The following is a 20480-nucleotide window of genomic DNA, read 5'->3' on the forward strand; positions in this document are numbered from 1 at the left end:
GGGTGGGTGAAGCTATGAATATAGTTGCACAACTGCAATTTTCAAAGAAAGCATCTTACAATCCAGCCAGCCAAACATATGAGAACCTGAAATAGATTAAATCTAACTTTCCCTAAGTATAAATTACAGTAGGAATGCCTCTAATCACTCATTTTAGCTGTTAAAATTATTCTAAGGCTGGAAGGTCAGGGACCAATATGTCATGAAACAAACTATGTTGGGATTAATACAATAGACATTGATCTATAATCCAAATCAAATAAAACAAAGACAATGGACATTCTTTTTTAGACCTTCCAAAGGAACAAGTTATAAACAAATACAAAATGCCATTTTAGATTACTGTAAAAAACATTGAGGATACACAGGATCTATAGGTTACCTGGAATCAGAAAAAAATATTTTCTGTAACAGGACATTATATAAACAGAATGCTAATGGTAGATAAGAAAATCTTCAGTGGTCTTTGTGGGGTCAGGTAAGACTCCAAAATGAGGTGGAAATATGTTTCTGCTGTGTGAGAGAACCAGTCAGGAAGCCCTTTGTGCACTGCCCAGCCCTTACAGAGGTCTCTCCACTGAAACACGGAGGAGGAAATAGATGCACTGGGGCATAGCCCAGGAGTCCAAGCACAGTACAGGTCCACATGGCCAAAGCCTGCAGGGGGGTGGGGGGAGCAATGGGCTACAATAGGCAAAAACTCCTAAGGAAATTAGGCACCTAAGGTGAAATCCTGGCCCCAATGTCAATGGCAAAACTCCCACCGACTCTAGTGCAACCAGGATTTCACTCCTAATCGCCAGTGAAAGCCAATGGGAGCTGTAGCTAGTAGGCAGAACCACCAGCTGTGGAAGATGAACAACACTCAGAGTTGCAATCCTTTTCCTCAGGTCCTTCTTTTACTGATTTATAAACAAAAGGATTCCAACCTGAAACAAAGCACTCAGAACAGTGGGTCCCAGTTGCCATAGACGTTGCATCTAGGAGGGAGCACATCTACCCCCTAAAGTAAACCCCACCACTACCATTTACCCTCTGCTTTTATATCCCCATCTTCATCGCCAATGTGACAGGCCTGGGTTTGGATTAACTCTTCACGGACTGGAACTTGGGGAACATCTTTCTATTGTCACATTACCTAACGCCCTTAGGTGCTTTTGAAAAAAATCTCACCAGACGCCACTGCCCCCCATTATTCTGTGGTTAGATCCTGTGTCCGGCCCAATGATAGCTATGGCCCTACATGCTGGGGATGAAGGTCCTGTTCCTCAGCCCCACCCCTTCTGAATGCATTCCCCTGAGCATACAGTGCATTTAACTCAGGCTGCGTGCTCAATTTGCAGATATGGCCTAATATTTGCTTTCATTTTGACATACAGCTACACCAGTAAACCATGCAGGATTTTAATAAGACAAGATAATACACTAGCAGTTGAAGGAGCTCTGCCCTGAACCTATGTACTGTAGCGCTCGCTCTCTCTCCCTTCCAATGATAAATTGTATCAAAATCTGAAAATCATTTCATTCTTCACAAATGAAAACAAGATGTGATTCGAAATGTCATGTTTATGGTTGTGAGCAGGATTCCTGTCATCAATCATTCAAAATAAAGGGTATTATTTAGGAGCTATTTGACAGTGGATTTAAAAAAAAAAAACAACAACAACAACAACATCTCCAGTTTTAACATTATGAAAAAACGTATCTCAGGAACATCAACGTTTGTTTTACAGGTAAATGCTGGTTGTTGTTTTAGATTTAGAGCCAGAAAAAACTAAATTCACTGCTGGTTTGAGCAAGTGCAACTCCACCGTCTATCTACGATCTTGTAATATGGCCCCCATAGGTTCTGATCACCACTGAAGTCAGTGGAGTCGCATCCACACGCAAAACTGATGACCTTTCCCCCACAAATTTATCTCACATAGACACGGCAGGTTCCGCTGTCCTTACTAATACCTTCCTCATGTGTGTAGTCCCATGGACTTCAATGGGACTACTCATGTGAGGAAGGTAGCAAATAGTGAGAGTAAGCGTGGCAAAATGAACCAATCGAAAGGAAAGATTTTCATGTGCCATTTAAGGCTATATATTGCTCCCTATAGTCATGGTGAATAGTACAATATTCTGGAGAACTCCCTGGGGAAATCAATGGGACAACTCATAGAGAAAGGTGCTATTCATGTGAGTACAGACGGCAGGATCGGATCCTTAAGCAGCACATATGTCTAACCAGGATGAGACTGAACTACCTCAGTGATAATCTTTTAAAATACTCAAAAATGGAGCGTGTATAATATAACTACAGAATACCTGCATACATAAATATGTAGCCATTGGAGACATTCTTCTATTATTAGCAGTAGCTGTATTTTTCCCAAAGGGCCCCAGCTGAGATCAGGGCCCAGTTGTGCTTGACACTGTAAAAAACACACAGTAAGAAAGAATCCCTCCCCCAAAGAGTTTACAGTCTGAATAGACAAGGAAGAAACTGAAGTATTATCATCACCATTTTACAGCTAGGGAATTGAGGTTCAGAGAGACACAGGAGGTTCAAGGTCACACAGGAAATCTGCGGCAGGACTAGGAACTGAACTCAGATCTCCTGAGTTCTAGGCCAGTGCTTTTAACCGCAAGACCATCCTTCCTTTTAAAGCTGTTTTATAATTATTACATTCTGTGAACTACATTGTGGCATTCAGCCACAGCCCGAAATAAGGGGCAGCGGACAAGTGCACTGCCCCACGACTAATTGAGACCGGCTGACACAGGGCACTCTTCTTGCACTGGGCGTGTGTGTGTCAGGAAGAGTAATTTCCTGCAGCCCTGAAAGGGCATAGCTTGTTTCCTCCTGTGTGTCCAGCCAGATCTGCTGGACAGTGCCATTACTGTCCACTCGGAGCCCACCCCCCAGTCATGGGGAGCAGTGGCTACACAGCCCTTGTATTCCACACAGGAACCAGGCCCAAGATCTGGGTAGCCCTAAAGTGGCCACATACAGTGGAATTGGGGAAACCATACTACCCCAGTCCAATATGCAGCTGTGTTAGGAATAAGGATAATCTTCCAACCATTTAAAAATAAAGACAATGTATGTGTCAGCTGCAGCAGGCTATGTATGCACACACTGCAAAGACAGCATGGCAAAGGCAGCTTCCAATATTTTATAAGTCTGACCCATACCCTGTAAAACTCTTCGTAGTACTTAGGAAAGGTCTCTAGATGCTGATGATTCCTGTGACATATGGGTTCCTGTGCTAGTGCACAGACCTACATATTTCACAGCTTTGCAGGAACCCCAATGTATTACATCTGAAAATGAATATACTGATTGCCTAGTATTTCCCTAAGAAAACAGAGTTATTGAGGTTTGAAATGTCTTAGTCCCTCTTCCTCCAGCCTGGACTGAGTGTTAGACTGCCTGTTATTCAGGGTAGCTGAAAGTTAGCAGGCCAGAAATGAAAGCCCACCAAAAGAAATGGTTTTTTGGGGGGGTGGGGGAATGAATAATTTTTCATGTGCATTAACAACAGCCAAACGCTCCCAACTTTCAAGGTAGGTTCAATTACTGTAAACATAGCCATGCATATGTTTTAATAGGGGAAAAGTATCACATGATGGAAGACTTTAAAAATCCAAACAAGAAGAAGTGCCTTCTGCAACAGACCAGCTGAAACAAAGGCAGCGTATGCAGTGCAATTCTGTGTCGCTCTCATGACTACTTTTACAGCTCACTGTTACTAAAACCCTAACTCCTAGCCCCTCTGGGTAAGTATGTGCGCTACATGGCACATTTTTAGAAGGTCAATTGCCCCTGTGGTGCAAGTTGCGCTAACACAAGGGAAACTGGGCCTCACCAGGCTGAAAATTTATCCCTCTCCCATCTAGAATATAAATGATGCCTCCAAGTGAGCAGCCAAGTAGATCTTAAAAACAAACAAACAAAACAAAAACATTTCCTTGCTCTTTCCACAAAAAAAATAAAAATATATCGAAATATGACTTTAAAACAACTGCACTCCTATTTTTAATAATACAGTTTGGGGTGGCCTTAAAGAGCATGATGCTCCTAGCTGTGGCTGATTCTAGATTTTGATTTCAGATGTTTAATTTGTAAGTTCTGTGAACACCTAATTAGTGACCTATTTTGGGGGGTGGGGGAGGGAGGAATGCTCCTATTTACTATGGCTTTTTTGGGCGGGGAAGGCCAAAATTCTGCTTTCACCTATTTAGCTGTAAATTCAGAGGACATCCATGTTGAAATCAATGGAATTATTCTAGATTTACCATGAGAGCAGACTTTGGCCCTATTATTTTTTGAATTAAAAAAAAAATCTCCTGTCATTTTCCTCCTATATAGATCTCTGAGGTGGCCCCTATTACCAGAATACCTGAACACCTCACCTAAAAAACTCAGTTTTTAATGCATTTATCCTTACAACACTCTCCCCTGTGGGATAGGGATATGCTATAATCTCATTTTGCAGATGGGGAACTGAGGCACAGAGAGATTCAAGGTTTGTCTTCACTGCAAAGTTAACTCAACTCCAAATGTTGCTCCTAACTAGAGTCCTGTCCAAACACAAAACCCCTTAATTCAAACGTGGTGGTGCTTGTAACTTGAGTTGGCTGGCCTGTCGGGGATGTAGGCTAAAACTTGAGGTAGCACAACTCATCTACTACCAAAATCATTTTGTAGCCAGCATCTTTTGGCATCAAGATAGAATTTCAGCTATAATTAAATATATGTATTGGAAAATCAATTCTTTACAATCAAACAGAAAGATATTGGCACTGATACCTGAGCATAAAAATAAAGCAAAGAGGATATGAAAAATATCGCTTGCAAGTAATCATCAGCGACTGTCCAGACTGATTACCTGATTTTTAGGAGTAAACACATACAAGAGACATTTACAAAAGACAGTGCTTTGGTTTAGCAGCCCAATTTCTCTAGTCCAACACAAATCACTCATGCTGTGCTTGGACAGGAATGAGGCAGAGGCAGAGTTCTTGACTCAGAGTGGCCACTTTTCTTTGGTTTGCGGTGCTAGGCAGTGCTTCTTCCCCTTTGGAGTATTTTGTCAAATTGTACATTTTCGTCCTGTGAAATAATCTCAATGAAATTTTCTAGAAAACACTCTTTGATCCTTTCCCGGACTTTTCTAGGAAGTATAGCCTTCTTTTGTCTGCCCTCCAACACAAAACTTTCCCACAGTCCTCTGCGATGAGTTCTACAGACACCATTATTATAAACAGCATGGCAGCATACAGGTCAGGATGATGTTGAGCAACTTAGAGCAGCTGCCTTCTCTGGGCCCTTGTCACCCTCAGCCGTAATCACCCCTGCCTGCAACAATTTTCACCATATTTACTGCACTGTCCCTGCACTCATACCCTGGGGCCCCCAGTGGCTCCCAGCAACTTACAGCTCTGGGCTTATCACAGGACCACCCCCCACCCCTCCCCACTACTCATTATGCCTGGAGCTGCAGAGTGTCCTAAAACAAGTCTGACCCTTTGCATATTTTTATGAGGATCTTTATGGGAAAAATTTTAGATGAGTTGTGAGACTTTTCATTTCTGCAATCACTGTAAATCTAACAATGTCTATCTTTATGTTTATCAGCTGTCTCTGCCAGGGTGTACTTGAGCTCCCTCCCCACCCATTGAAAGACTGACCCAGATCCAGAAAGAAGCAGATCCAGGATCCAGAAAGAAGCAGACAAGAGAGAATGTGTTTTCAAAGCTTTTCCAGTCTTCAGATGCTGCTGACCAGGAGAATAGAGATTGGATGGACCACATGATGGAGACCAAGCAGAAGGACTAGGATTGGAAGGAATGCATGTACGAGGAAAAGAAGGACTAAGAGGAAAGTCAGAGGGACCAAGAGATGCACTGACAAGTACACCAGGACATTATAACTCTGCTCAAGCAGCAAATACAGGCGTTGCAGAATAATATGGAGCAAAATGCCCAAAGAACTCCTCCACAGCAGCCTTCACACACCCTAGATAATTCAATGTACACAGGAACATACATTCCTCCTCAAACAAGGTGCCAGTATTGCCTACCCTATCCCTTATCATGGCAGTTGAAACCAAGGAGAACTATGATTATTCATGCAATGATCTAGGATTACTTCAGGTTCAGTCAGCAAACACCTGGCACTTTGCATTTTTAATACGTGTAATAAAGGTTGTAATAAAGGTTTGGTAAGTGTTGATGCCCTCAGAGTTTACCATTGTCAGTACAGTTGTTCATTGTGTATTTGCACCCAATAAATTTATGTTTTTAAGAAGACCGTATGTTATTGGGTATCACCAAACAGAAATGCCAGTCTCCCACCAAATTCATAACAGTTGATAAATCATGTAAATTCCTCATCCAAGCCAACTACACAAAGTAGTACACAAAAGCATCACATGGCAATACTATGGCACACGTTAAAGAGATCTGTTAAGGCCTCTCTCAACCACACAGCTCCTCGATGGACTCTTGTAATTGCCCTGGCGTCTGAGTCTTGTAAGTCAGCAGACAGTCTTTCCAATTCACCCCTCCACCCTTTTGTAATATTTCCCCCTTTGCTTGAAAAATATTATGTAAGGCACAGCATGCAGCAAAAACAGGAATATTTAGCTCACTAAGGCTATGGCTACATTACAGCTTATGTCGACAGAACTTATGACACTCAGGGGAGTGAATAAGCCACCCCAAGCAACATAAAAGTTACACCAACATAAGTGCCAGCATGGACAACACTATTTCAATGGGAGAGCTTCTCCCACCGACATAGCTACTGTTGCTTGCGGGGGCTGGAGTAGTTAAGCCAACGGGACAGCTCTCTTCCATCAGCTTAGAGCAGCTACATTCAAGAGCTTACACCGGTGCAGCTGCATCAGTGCAGTTGTGCTGCTGTAAGCTCTCTAGTATAGCCATAGCCCAAGATCCAGCCTAGCCATGAGAAATTGTCAGTGCCCCTTCAATCTACCAAATGCACATTCAACAGTCATCATGTGTCTGCTCAGACTATAGTTAAATCTCTCCTCAGTACTGTCTAGGTGCCCAGTGTATGGGACCATGAGCCATTGATGCAAATGGTAGGCCAGGTTCCCCAGAATCACTATTGGCATTTTGACTCCACCAATGCCAGCGTGCCAGTCTGGGAAGAACGTCACTGGATACAGCTTTTAGAAAGGTCCTGTGTTCCTCAAAACACAAGTATCAAGCACCTTATCAGACTACCCAATGTTAATGCCGGTCAAATGTCCATGAAGATCCATCAGCACTTGCATAACCATGGAAAAGTACTCCTTTCTGTTTATATACTGAGTAACAATGTGGGGTGGGGTGTCTTGTCTATTTTCCCACAGCAGTTCAGGAAGCCCATTGCTTCAAAGCCCTCAACTATTTACTGCACATTGCCAAGAGTCACAATCTTGTGCAGCAAGAGACACTTAATGGTCTTGCACACCTACATGATAACTGTCCCCCCACAGTGGATTTTTCAACCCTGAACTGATTGTCCACTGAACAACAGGGGTTGCAGTTACCTACTGCTGTGGAAGCGGCAGTCGCTGAAGTTTTGCAAATATAGGAGAATCATACATCCTGCCTCTAAAACAGACGGCTTAGCTGTGCTGTGTTGATGATTCTGCCAGAGACCCGGCAGAGAGAATGAAAAAGCAGCACAATGAACTGTGAGAATTGTTTAAAAAAAAAAAGTCACAAAAATTATGGGATGGAATAAACATTATGAGATGGAAATAAGGGACGTGTGGGGAACTTGACTTCTGCGCCCATCGTTCCCTGGGTGCAGCGATAATATCCCACAATACACTGCGAGGCATTGCACCAGATGGTGGCATTTGGGACACTGGGATGCCTACCCACAGGGCACCATGTCTTCCGACGACAGCCTCTAATGGGGAAGACGTGCAGCACCAACAAAGCAGTCAAGCCTGCATGTGCTGTAGTGACATAGCAACATTGGCACATGTAATTTTGTTGGCAAAACTTTCTACCATAGACGTGGCCTTAAGTTAATTCTGCAGTGAAGATGTATCGTAAGGGACTCATCCAAGGGCCCACAGGAAGCCTGAAGCTAGAGTCTTCCTCTTCACCTCACTTCAGTTTATTTTTCCTCAGACAGTAACTCCTCACTTAACGTTGTAGTTATGTTCCTGAAAAATGCGACTTTAAGCGAAACAATGTTAAGCAAATCCAATTTCCCCATAAGAAATTAATGTAAATGGGGGGGGGGGGGGGTTAGGTTCCAGGGAATTTTTTTTGGGTAGACAAAAGACTTTATGTGTGTGTATGTATATATATATATATATATATATATATATATATATATACACACACATACACACACACACACACACACACAGGCCCAGAGTATAAGTTTTAAACAAACAATTTAATACTGGTACACAGCGATCATGATTGTGAAGTTTGGTTGAGGTGGTGAAGTCAGAGGGTGGGATATTTCCCAGGGGATGCCTTACTGCTAAATGATGAACTAACAATTGGCTGAGCCCTCAAGGGTTAACTTATTGTTGTTAATATAGCCTCACACTCTACAAGGCAGCACGAACGGAGGGAAGGGAGACAGAGATGTGTGTGAGATGTCCCTGTGTGTGAGAGAGAGATGCACATTTCTCCTTTAAGTACGCTGCCACCACTCTTAAGTACACTGCCTTGTTAAGTTAATCAGCAAGCTGAGACCGCAACATCTGCTGCCAGGAAGCTCCCTCCATCCTGAGCCCTGTTCTGTGTCCCCCCGCTCTATGGAGATGGGGTAAGCAGGGTGCAGGAGCAGGGCGGAGGAGGACACCCTGACGTTAACCCCCTCCTTCCTCCCCAGCAAGCAGGAGGCTCTGGAGAGCAGCTCCAAGGCAGAGGGCAGGAGCAGCACATGGCAGTGGGGGGAGGGACAGCTGAACTGCTGGCAATTGATAGCCTGCTGGGCGGCTGCTGCACAGGGAATTTAGGGGAGCGGGGAGCTGATGGGGTGGGGGCTGCTGGTCTACCCTGATTCCAAGCCCCCACCAGCTAGCTGCAATGAGATGCTCTTCCTGCAAGCTGTGGACAAAGCAGGCAGCTGCCAAACGACTTATAAGGGAGCACTGCACAACTTTAAACGAGCAAGTTCCCTAATTGATCATCAACGTAACAATGAAACGTTAACTGGGACAACTTTAAGTGCGGAGTTACTGTACTTTCTTTTGCTTTTTGAAGGCTCTTGTTAATGCCATTAAGATGTGTTAACAAACCTCTCCATAACAAAAAGACAAGACAAGGTGGGTGGACGGAGGAAAGAGAAGCCAGCTGTGCATTGCTGACTTTTTTTTTTTTTTAAATAATTTAATGCCTATGATTTGCTGCAGCCACTCAATCGCAGTAAAGTTTACATATATGGAGTACAGTATGTTCGTGTATAGAGTGATAATGTTAAACTGATGACTCAAGCTTTTGTGGTTAATTATGATCTCACCAGTACTCCAGAGTCTAGATTTAATTATACATTGCCAGAATGTACTTTCATATTCAAGAAATGGGCCTAGATTCTCAGAGCCATACTTAAGCCAACAACAATACTCCCATTGGTTTCAATAGGCATTGGAGCCAATACTTAGTTTTCTCTACTCTTGGCAGCCAGGGGCTTCACTGAAAGATTCAGGGGCTTATGTTAATGGAACGCATTCACAGTCATCAACACAACTGTTATCAGAAATTATATTGCTTTTGATAAACATGCAGCAATGCAAGTAAGTCTCTTTTGTATCTGAGGATGACTCTCCTTGAGGCTGTCTAGCTAGGTGTGTCACAGAGCTGCGACCCTCACCCTCTAGGTGCTAGGAACATGCATTATTTCTGCTCCACTCTGTGGGTAGTTGCAAACTCAGAGGAGGAGGCCTTTCTCTCATTCTTACAGAGAATGCAAGAATCTTAAATCAATATATAGAAGGGGATGGACTGTATTAGGAAAGGATGGGTGAAAGCAAAAGGATTGATCCTTTCTGACCCATAGCCCCAAACTTGACTTACTAGTGGCATGCTATCACTACCTTCTGGAGGAGAGAGCTCCCTAACTCTTCTAATTCCTGGCCTGGGTGAACAAGATGAAAGAAAGCCCCTTTGGAAGCCTGCACCTGGAACCCCAGTAAAATCCACTCTCATTAGACCCCTGCTATCCATAAATGCCAACGTTTGTGGAGAATTGAACCTTCTATTCTCCAGAGCTACTCTATTACTCTTCCACATTAGCTGTAGTTAGGTATCTTACCCAGTGAGCAGGCAATTATAACATACAGATGCTGTGAACACAGTTCCTGTGTGCTTAACCAAACAATGACACCCACACAACACAAAAAGATGGTGAGAAGCACAGACACATGCCTTGTGTTTACTGAGGCACTCATGGGTTATAAATAAGTTTTTTAAAAAAGGAAAGTATGTCACACTCTGATGTGAACATAACAATTTGTTGCATTCACTTTTAGCCTGAGTTGGACAAGGTTTCTTATTCCACTACCACATTTAAGCTCTGAGATTTTGACATGCTGAAAGTTACCCTTGAACAGAACATGTAATTGGATAGACACTTCAAAAGAATTTTGCTTTCCTAAACAGAATGCCACCAGGTTGTGATTACTTCCCCTTCCCTTGAGGCTATTTAAAATAATAAGTCAATGAAGTAAACTTTAAGGCCTATATTTTCAAGACTGACTAGTGATTTTGGGTGCCTGATTTGAGACACCTTTAAAGTGCCTGATTTTCAAAGGGTGGGTGCTTGGCACTTTCTGAAAATCAGGCCATATAAAGGTATCTCCAGGTGGGCATCCAAAATCACTAGCCATTTTTAGGCCTTAAAAAAAAAAAAAAAACAAAAAAACACACCACAAACTATTTCATCCTAGCTTTGTTTGGTTTTTTTATCTTAAATTGAAGCTGTGGAATTTAGAGTCACATAGTTAACATCAAAATGATGCATTTATTTTAACTGAGAATGATTCTAGACATAGTGAACAAACAATGTGAGAAGCAATGGGAAGGTTGGCAGTGCAATGATGCTATTAACACTTATTCTCTCTTTTTGAAAAAGTAGCCTCTAAGCAGGAAAGTTCAGATACAGAACTGGCCATAACCAGTCCAAAGTGACAGAGAGGTCTCAAAGACTTAAAAACAGCAATTGGATTTACTGGCTGTACAAAGGCGTCTAAATCAGTGGTTCTCAAACTTTTGTATTGGTGACCCCTTTCACACAGGAAGCCTCTAAGTGTGACCCCCCCCTTATAAATTAAAAACACTTTTTAAAATATATATATTTAACACTATTATAAATGCTGGAGGTGAAGCGGGGTGGAGCCTGACAGCTAGCGACCTGCCAAATAATAACCTCGCAACCCACTAAGGGGTCGCGACCCCCAGTTTGAGAACCCCCTGGTCTAAATGATATTTCTGTCTATACAAAGGCCCCTATCTGAATGTCACCCCCCAGGCTCTCCCACACCTAGGCAATTCAGCTCAATACTTTGCTGTATTTTTTACTCAACCTGTTCAGAATTTTTTTTGGGAAAGTAGCCACGTATGGCCTACAGATTAATTTATATTTGGGAAATAATGTAAAGAGTTTAGCTTCCAAGAACAAAAAAGGATTTTGGCTTGAAAAGTAAAACTGAAGATTTTTGTTTGCTTCCTTTACCTTAAGACAGGCCTTCTTCAGACTGAAGATCAGGTCTTTGTTTACTAAAAGTGAAAAATTATTTCCAAAAGCTATGCTTTTGACCAATAGAAACCAAATGTATGCAGTGCTGAATATCGCATCTCGAACAAGCTCCTGTCTAATATACATAAGACAGCCTGATATCCACATACAATCAAGGGTGCAAATTTGATATCTGCAGATAAAAAGAGTACTTCCAGTTTCTGGAATTTGGTAAATAGATATGGTGCTTTTCACCTCCAGATCAGTTGTTCAAATACAATCAAGGATTGTAATGATCCAAAGGTGTTAGCTTTGGACAGTTGTTTGGTATCCTGTGTGAAATGAGTTTCTGGTCTCACTTCAGCTCCTAGTAGATAGCTGTTAGCATCCCTGGTTTGTCTGGTTAGCCACCAGTTGTATCTTGTCAAAACCCTAGCCTGTGAGCTCTCTGGAGACAGGGACTTGGTTTTGTTTGCACAGTGCCTAGCACAATGGTGTCCTGATTAGATGCCTCTAGGTACTACTGTAATATTATTAAGTGACAGTGGGGTTCTGGTCCATCACTAGGGTTCTTAGGAACCATGGTAATATAGTTGTCTCTGCAGAGGGGTTATAGTTTTGGCAACAGGACCGAACTAGCTTCTCAGTCCTAGGGTACATCTACACTCAAACTGCTACAGTGGCACAGCTGCACATTGCTGCTGTAGTGCTTCAGTGTAGACACTCACTACAGTGATAGGAGGGGCTCTCCTGTCGCTGTAGTGAATCTACCTCCTCGAGAGGTGGTAGCTAGGTTGATGGAAGAATGCTTCCATTGACCTAGTGTTGTCTACATCAGGGGTTACACTGACATAGCTATGTCCCTGAGGGGTATGGAATTTTCACACCCCAGAGTGACAGAGCTGTGTGCACCTCGGTTTCCCCATGTGGTGCATGGTTAAACTTGGTGGTGAAAAAAGGTTGTTTTCTCTTTGCAGAGACCCAGAGATCCAGGTGTAACTGTGGCCTAGTTATTTGGGGCGTGGGCCCAGACAAGGTCCGGCCACTTGGTACCTAGCAACTAATAATAAGCGGAGCCCACCCTCTGCAGGAAGCCAGCCAGTTGTGACCGGCTGGAGAACAAAAGGACTAAGGAAGATGGCTAAGTGACCATTTTTTCCCTGGAAACCAGAACAAGGGACAGAGGAGGTACCCTTGGGGGTCGTTATGTATGGGCCGCTGAAAGCATGACACTCTTCTGGACTGGGGCTTGGGGGGGAGGGGGGGAATCAGAGAGAGCTCTGGGCTTAGGACCGACCCAGATGGACTTTGCTGTAAGTTTCTGCTCTCTATGTTAACCTAAGGGCTTTTTACACTGTGTTCCAGACATCTAATAAATCCTTCTATTTTTACAACGCTGACCGCAAGCCACTCCAGAGTCAGGAAGCTGGGGGGCCATTGCTCCCTTTGAGTGTGTAAGTCTTCCCCAGTTGTCCAATTCAGGTGGACTGGCTGAGGGGAGGTCATGGGGCAAAGCAGGGGCGCTGAAGGTTCCGTTGTTCAGTCCCAGGAGGAGGTGAAACCAAGAGGCTTACCCCAGGCAGGAACAGTGTGACCCTAAGGGGGTTGACACACTGAAGGGGGTCCTCACAGGCATTATTCCAGAGCCATTCAAGAGCACTGGATATATGGATCCATTACAGTAGCCATGCCAATGAAGTTTTCAGTGTAGACCAGATCAGTGGTCTCTCCAAGTCACACCACTGGGAGGGACAGCATGAGAAGGCTTGCCGTATTACTCAGCTTGTAAGCTCTTTGGAGCAGGGATCATAATTTCATTATATGTATTATTATGAGCTGGATAAAACTTTGTTATGGATTGGGTTAAAACGCATTGAGGTTGATATGTTATTTGAAGGGTGAGTTCACACCTAACCCCCACCTAGAGACAAAAGGAGTGTGTGAACCATCCAAGGAGCTTTTGGGCTGAATATTGTTTTGGGTAGGGGTGTGAGAAAACACCCAGATACTGAGGTCACAGACAAGAACAAAGAGAGGGGCAGAGGAAAAGAGGCAAGAAAAAACTGAAGCAGGAGCTTGTAGCTTAGGACAGTGTGGCTCTGGAAAAAGCTAAAGACAAGAAAGCTTTTGGATCTGGTGTTTGGTAAAGAAGCTTAGGGACCTGGTACTGCTCCTTTTTTTCCCTGGTTCCTTCTGCATTCAGAGACACAGGACTCTGTACATTCCTTTTAAATAAATAAGAGTGCAAAGAAATACCCTGGCTACCGCCAATTTCTACTCCCAAATGGAATACCCGGAGAGCCCTGAACTTTGACTAGGGATCTTCTCTAAATCCTGTAACTAATTTTAAGACTGGGAAGTATCCACTGAGAGGGAGATACTATTTATCCACATAGAGTCTCTACTGACTGGATTATTTCTGCCTTTGGGCAAGGGATAGAGTAGAGCTGGTCAACTGTATCATACAGATCTCTTCATCCATAACATGTGTTTCTATTAATGACAAAAATATGGCGGGGGCAGAGGGGGAACACTACTGTTTCTTTAACTCCCAAATGGCTTACTTATCTTTTGTTCTTCTTTCTAATCTGCTATTTTATACTTGGAGTGTTGTTCTAGCCGTGTTGGTCCCAGGATATTACAGAGACAAAGTGGGTGAGGTAATATCTTTTATTGGACCAACTTCTGTTGGTGAGAGAGACAAGCTTTTGAGTTTACCCAGAGCGCTCTCTCTCTCTCTCCTCCTGTGCAACTTTGTGTAAACTCAGAAAGCTGCTCTCTCTCACCAAGGGAAGCTGGTGCAATAAAAGAAATTACCTCACCCATCTTGCCTCTCATTTTATACTTGGGCTATTTAGTGAAAATTTAGCAGTGTTGTTAGGATTCTCCCACTCTTTGGTTTTCCATAATTAAGTACCCAGGCACTGAGTCTACTGTATGAATAAAGCGTGCTTCAACCCATCCCTCCCTGTCCCTCTCATTCACTTGTTCAAAGGGAGCTTATCAAACGGCAAAAGGTCAGTAGGTGGTCACCGTTTTTCACCCAAATGACTTAAGAACAGGTTAGTAAAGAATGGGTGAATGTAATATACCACCAAAAACCCTGGTTGTACGTATCAGCAAGATTCAGGCTGTAAAACTGGAGGAAAACTCATTACCATGACATACCAGTCATTTGTAATAAGCAAATTTAATGTTAAACACTGCAGCCTGATTAATCTGCAGATACTTTCTATTACAGACTTGTAGAACACAGTTCCTGGTAAAGTTTAAAATTCACTGCACTTCATTAAAGCAAAAGGTGAGAAAGGTATAAAGAGGGGGACAAGTTCATCCCTGGTACACTTCTAATGACTCCAGTGATAGAACCACACCAGAAATTAGCTTGCGCCAAGACCTACCACAATGTTGCTAACAAGCAAAGGATATCTGTGCGACTCCCACTTTCTCAGTAGGAAATCATAATCATGGGCTGATATTTTCTAAAGTGCTTTGCATTACAGCTGTAAGTGGCTATATTCTATTGAAAAACAAAAGCTGCATGCTTAAGTACATTTTGGAATTGAGTTAAACCCAGACACTCAAATCTGAATTCTAGCCATTGTGGGCAAAAGAGGAGAATTTTTTTTTTTTTAAAGGCAAATCATTATTACATGTCATAAAATGAAATGTGCTTTTGACAACACAGCTCCTCCCTAGGAAGACATGGCTGTGGAGACCTGGGCAAAACTTGGCAGTTTTATTTCATAGAGGTTAATGGAAACATGATAATTAGTTCTATCCACCTAGGTTTACACAGATGAACCTCAGTTGGATCAAGATCTCAGAGCTTGGAAGAGTGAAAATCTCAAAGCTTTCAAACTGTTGTTGAGTTTCACCTATTTTTGTGTTAAACCTATGCAGAATTTTGCACGACTTTGATGTAAAACCCGAAACTGGTCCTGGGTTTCTCAAAAGTGAGTTCAGATACGCAGGAAAATAATTATGGCAGAAAACTGTTTTGCCCAAAATGGAACCACCTTGAAGAATGCGGGTTCTATATATAGAAAAAACTGGAAACATTTGAGAATCGTGTTCCATTTTGCTTTGATACAATATGAGTTCTGGGTGGCTGCATTTTTTTTGTAATTGTTAGAATCATAGTTTATGTTATTCTCCTAGTAATCATAGAAGCAGGACAAGAATTACTTTCAAAACAAGAACATTCATTTTCAGATTGCAGAAACCCTGGCTGTTTAAAATTCTACCTGTCCTGAAAGATTTCCTGCTCTGCAGGATGAAAGCTATTATATAATACTGAGATTCTCTTAAAAAGCTGCTCCCTTCATGTTGAACAGAAGGAATTTTAAAGGCCCCAGAGTGTAGCTTGAAATATTTTTTTCCTTTAGAAACAATAAATGTATGAAATGTAAGAAAGAATGTACAATGAAACAAAAACAACAACAAAAAAAGCAGAACAATGACAAAGTCTCACATTTTGTGAACAATTTAACGAATGTGAGTTGAGGTATGAGCTTGTAAGAAAACTAGAAACCAGGCAAGTTTCATGTGGTGTCAGGGTTTATTGTAAACATTTTGCATAGCTCTATTGCAAAAACTTTGGGTAAAATCTAGGTGATTGATCCAGGGGCAAGAGTACTACCAAGCCAGTCAAACTCACAGGTAAGGTTGGAGAATTAGCCTCGATTTTCATGCTTAAATTACAGGTTTCAGAGTAGCAGCTGTGTTAGTCTGTATTCGCAAAAAGAAAATCTTTATGCTTAAATTAGTTTCACAGCTTCTGTATTCATTCAAACTACTGATATAACCTGTTACCATCTATTACTATAGGTCAAGGCCAAATCAGATACGTTTTAGTCTGTTGAAAAGTCACCCTTATTTGACCATAATTATTTTTTTGGAGTCAATATTATTTATCTGATCAATGCATGAAATGAAAGATTGTACCAGATCATTCAGAGTCATCATTGTGTATCACATCCAGTCTCCACGGAGAAGTTCTAATGTGCAGATGTTTATCCACAGAGCATGATGGTTCTTACAGAGAGATTGATGGGTTAATCTATTGTCAGTCTGACCACCACTCATAAAAATGAATGGGTAGGTACTCCCCAGCCTATCTACACATAACTCTCACGGTCATCAATGGGTGCACTGCATGGCAGTAGACAGATAAACACCAAACATATCATTGTCTTCAATTTCTATTTCTTGGAGAGGTGAGCATTTTTTACGGAAACTGGTGGATTTTTTATTTTTATTTTTGTCCTTCAACAGATATTTTATTAACATACTATTAGATATCTATATCTAACAGTACCGGCTATCACTGTGACCATATTTGACCAAACAGATCCCTACTGTAACTCTGTCAAAATCAGTGGATTTATACAAGGGTTCAGTCTGGCCAAATGTATCTGCCTTGGGAGATTATATTGGAAGGTGATATAATTCACTGGCTTTGTGCATATAAAATAGTGAGTGGTGATGCTCTCTAGTGGCTGCAGATACCAATATCAATACTATGAAATTTCTTCTTTAGCTCAAGTAGTACAGGCCTGCATTTTGGAGCTGACAGACCAGAGTTTCTAGCCCTAGCACCCAATGTAGTCAATATATATACATAGGGCCTGGCTCTGTGTCCCTGGGAATCTTTGGGTCGTGAGTAAGATACTGTACTGCTCAAAATGAGCAAGGCTGGCAGAAGCTGATCACTGTAATCACATCTGTTGTGTGAAACATGCATCTCCTGTACAATGGGAGCCACAGATCTGATAGCGTGTGTACGTACATATTACCTTTTTACCATAAATCTCTCCACTGACAGCAGACTTAGAAAACAGAAATTCAGTAAATAAAGCAAGTGCTTACCAACCTGTAATCTAGAGCACTGTGAACGATATCGTTGTTAAAAGTAGGCTGACATTCATGTAGTACGTTTTATATAGAGATCCCAAAATGCTGATTCATAGATTTACAAACTACTATATATACAGTTCAGGGATTACATCCCCTACTGCTGAAACACTCGCTGCCTTCTCTAGTGCAGAAGATTTCCACACAGCAAATCTACAACATAACACTATAACCAGTTGAAACTACACTAGGAATTTTAGGTAAGCAGAATGTAATTACCCAAGTTAACATATAACATTTTTTCATGCCAAGGGAGAAAAAGAAAAAAGGGAGCTATTTTGTCTAATTGAAACAGTTGAATGGTTAAAGCACAAGGCTGTTCCAAGCTGTGCTACAAACTAGTTTGATCTCGGTCACGGCCCGTCTACAATATACATTTTACTATTTCACTCTGTAGTTGTCTGGCATACATAACTATGTTCTAACCCTTTATTTTGCCCATAGTGTGAATTCAGGAATCGGAGTATAGCATGGTGCTACAGTCTAAATCACTGTATTAAGGCTTAGGCTGTCACACAGCTCTATAAACATATTGTCCTCCAAAAACTGCCAACACAAATACCCCTAACCATGTTCTGGCACAGTTAGACTTGTGGCAGAAATGAACCCACAAACTCTGTGCCTCAATGTCCCCACCTGAAAAAACAGGAATACTAATGCCTACCTCACAGATGCATTAGGAAGCTCAATTAACGTTTGCATTCTTAGGAAGGAAAGGATTACAAAAGAGCAACAGGTTGTTATGCATTTCATAGCCTCTAAAAATAGTGATTATAGACATATTGCCCTCCTTACCTCCTAACCAATGCTTGTGCTTACATGTTTTCTTTCCAATCTAAAATGTTAATTCCACCTAATCCCTTCTTTCAGTCTGAAAGTTGCTATATTTCAACATACCTGTATAACAGAGAATAACCAAACACAACAAGAGCAAGCCTTTTCCCCCCAAACCCCTGGTTTTGGGCTTGCCCACTTTGCATATATGTGCACAGGGATTTGTTGTAATAGCTACCACATGGTGGGACAATTCAATTATTCTTTTCACATATCAGCAACTGGATCAAAGGGGGAAAATCAACAGAGAAGATCAAATTCCCTCTCTCAGCTTTTTCTAGCTCTCTCCCTCGTTTGCAACAGAGGGTGCTCAGGAAGGTAACTCCTAGGCTTTTTAGGTCTTCTAAATTAACTTTTTTGGGTTCCTCAAACAATCACGTGCTGTGGACCTGCAGTGATCACATGTCTCAATTGCAGCAGGATTTGCAAGTGAATCCCCCCTAGTCTGCAAATCCCAGATACCTCACTGATTTTCAGAAGAGCTTGAGATCTCTCATTCACACACTGGCTTTTGGGCATACACATGCTCCTGCTATCATCAACCATGTCTAATGAACACAAACCCAAACAATATATATAGATCTATATTACCAGTTCTTTGAGAAAGAAGAATATCCAGGAACAAACATATGGTTTATGCTCTTGCCTACCTGTTAGAGATCACAAAGCTGCTTTCACGCTTCCTGCCTCTCTCTCTCTCTGCAACAGCTATGCCTTCTGAAACTGAGCAACAGTCTCTTTAAGTGTTGTGGTCTGAAAATACACTCCCCCCCCCCCCCCAGCCTTGCAGTGCCAGACAGCCCCTTCTCCTTCTGATTCAGCTAGTTGCAACAAGTTACAATTCACTGGCCAACTCACATGTGAAAGGGAGATAGAGAGTTCAGAATAATCAATCCAATTAACAGTCCTGCAAACAGCACCAAGGCATTTATGTGATAATAAAAGGTTACATTCAGTTTGCACCTCTTCCTCCTCCCCCTTACGTTAACCTATAAATATATCTTCTGCAGACCCCTGCCAGTTTACAGAGGTGTCAGCCGTTTACTCTCTCTTCTTCTATCTTACACAGTCACAGAAAAGTAATAATGGGTTTTAGATCACAGACTATTAGGAATGTGATTGCTTCTTACCTCCACAAGGCAATGATTCCTACCTCCTTGTTGAGGTCTCCAGTGAGCCACTCATTTTGTTCAACATCGGATGCACCCAGTTTTGAAGGCAGAGGTTGTTATTGAAGGGAGCAGAAAACAAACCACAGGTCCAGCTAATACACCCTCCCCCACCTCTGATCGCCACTAGTCCTCTCCCTATCAAATCCCTAAGCTTTGAACCAGAAATACATGTGGCTGTTGCAGCAGTAGACAATTTCAAATGAAGTACTATGGAAATTCTATGCTATATACTTTTTGTTTTAAACACTATTTGTTGAGCTTTTTAACATGCAGCTTGTCTCCTTCTGCAGGGAATTACTCAGACAGCAAGTCATGTGACTCTCAGCAGCACAATTATATAATTCAAACTGTGCTAAGGCTATTCAGGGTTTTGATTTGGAAATCACACCCATGAAGAGAGAAACAAGCAAGAGCAGATGACATGGAAATCCATGCTCTCTCTAATCAGGAGCGTGTGTCTCTAGCATGCATGTTTATGTGAGTTTGCTGTTACACAGGACATCAAGGAGGGCTCTGCTGTAGTTCAACATCCCTACCTGAATAAGAAGGGAGTCAAGTAGCACAAGGACCTCCGAAGGAGTAGCCAAACTGGCTACCAACAGTTCCTTTAGGGGAAAGGGCTCCAGGTATCAGAAGACGTCACTTATGTATATGGGTTAACTACCTATATCGGGGGGCGGGAAAGTTCCAGTGACTATAATCTAGAGATAAGTCCTAGCTGTAAAATTCAGATGCAGATCTGGATCCAGGTAAGCCCTTCTCCAGAGTTAGGGCTGTTCCAATCCAAAGGGGTTGATTCAGGTGTTTATACAAACAGGGATTAGTCATGAAAGTCAGATCCAGAT

The 20480-nt window shown here is 42.1% G+C and overlaps 1 protein-coding gene across 7 annotated transcripts in view; it reads right to left on the reverse strand.

Annotated features, from left to right (window-relative positions):
* PHACTR1 (phosphatase and actin regulator 1) overlaps positions 1–20480 on the reverse strand; it is a 430831-nt gene that overhangs the window by 230124 nt on the left and 180227 nt on the right. Inside the window, exon 1 of one of the 7 annotated variants that reach the window (XM_074944875.1) lies at positions 19594–19703. The exons of 5 other annotated variants lie outside the window; for them this stretch is intronic. The gene's annotated coding sequence lies outside the window, so the exon portion shown is untranslated. Of the gene's footprint in view, positions 1–19113; positions 19219–19593; positions 19704–20480 lie in introns of those variants that run through there. One more of the 7 variants, XM_074944874.1, reaches the window with a different exon arrangement.

The sequence above is a fragment of the Natator depressus genome, chromosome 2, assembly GCF_965152275.1.
Source record: "Natator depressus isolate rNatDep1 chromosome 2, rNatDep2.hap1, whole genome shotgun sequence".
NCBI classification, from domain to species: Eukaryota; Metazoa; Chordata; order Testudines; family Cheloniidae; genus Natator; species Natator depressus.